The sequence below is a fragment of the Ovis canadensis genome, chromosome 3 (assembly GCF_042477335.2).
Source record: "Ovis canadensis isolate MfBH-ARS-UI-01 breed Bighorn chromosome 3, ARS-UI_OviCan_v2, whole genome shotgun sequence".
NCBI classification, from domain to species: Eukaryota; Metazoa; Chordata; class Mammalia; order Artiodactyla; family Bovidae; genus Ovis; species Ovis canadensis.
This window is the reverse complement of record NC_091247.1, coordinates 10,390,657-10,392,236: the sequence shown is the minus strand read 5'-3', so window position 1 is coordinate 10,392,236 and position 1,580 is coordinate 10,390,657.

Sequence of the window (1,580 nt, the reverse complement as noted above, 5' to 3'; positions counted from 1 at the left end):
AGCTAAGATCCCGCATGCCATGCTACTCGGTCAAAAAAGAAAATGAAAAGCAGGAAGAAGTCCCATTGCCAGTGTGCACTCTTGCTAGGATGCGAGGAAAATGACAGTTTACCTCTGGGGTCTTCCTTCTCCAAACTCACAACTCCAGTTTTCATGAGGAAGATGCCTGATAAATCCCACTTGTGGGACATCCTGCAAAAGACTTGACCAGGACTCCTCCAACTGTTAAGGTCGTCAAGAAGCAGAGAAGGTCTGAGAAGCTGCCCCAGTCAAGAGGAGTTTAAGGAAACTATAACTATCAAATGTAATGTGGTATCCTGGGGGAGATCCTAGGACAGAAAAAGAAGTGTTAAGTAAAAGAAATCTGAATAAACTATAGACTTTCACTAATAAACTAATCCATTTACTAATAAACTCAATTCAAGTTTACTTGGTTCATTAATTATAACAAATGTACTAAATAATATATTAATAAAATGCTCACTATAGGGAACACTGGGTGCAGGGCATATGAGAACTCTCTGGACTATGTTCTCAATTTTTATGTAAATCTGAAGCTATTCTAAAAAATAAATTCTATTAAAGCTATTTTTTAAACTGCTCATTATTACCTTTAAAGCTCTCCCTGCCATTAAAAGCTGATATCGATCTATAGAAAGTTAAACAAAGAGATATAAAACATATTACAGGATGTTAACTGAAAAGTAACAAATAAGAGTATAATAATAGCATTTATAGATTATATTTAAAAAAATGCACATCTGTGTACATATGCACTCTATAAATGCTCTTTGGAAGAGGCATGGAGATACCCACAAACAACTGTGGTGATTATTCCTAGGGAGGGATTAGGGGGTACAGAATTATGCTCAAGGAGGACTTGGGGTTTATCTGTATTTTCTTGGAAAGTATTTCAAACAGAGCATAGCCTAGTATTATAATACTTATGTAACCACAAAATAGGTTAAGAACAGAAACAACTTTGAAAATGAAAATCTTCTGGCCTTGTTAGTTCACAGAAAGTTCCCTTCTCTAGCTTAGATCTCACTTGGTCTTGGCTTGCCCCTTAACCTTTTCCCTAAAGGATGTTTTATTGATGTAAAGGACCAAATATAAAATCTTCACCTAGAACCCAGCTAAAGCTTTAATGATTATCTACCTAGAGTTTTTTATCCTTACCTTCTGCTTTCCTGGCTGAAGGGGTTATCAAAAGTTTCTGCCCCAGGGGTGATAACAATAATGTTGGCCAACACTTACTCATTCAATGACTACATTTATTGAGCACCTGGTTAGGCACTCTGTCTAGGTGGGAGGGATAGAGTCAGTGAACAAAACAAACAAAAACCCTCCCTTCATGGAACTTACATTCTAATGGAGGGAGAATTATAATATTATTAATTAATATTAAAACAATAAATGATAACTAAAATGAGTGAATAGTATGGGCTATGGAGAAAAATAAAACAGGAAATCCTGGGGTGAATTGTAATTTGACATAGGTAGGTTATTCACACGTGGCTCGTTGATTGGTTAAATTTGAGCAGAAATGTAGCTGCCTGGAGAATAATTAATCCTTAGTG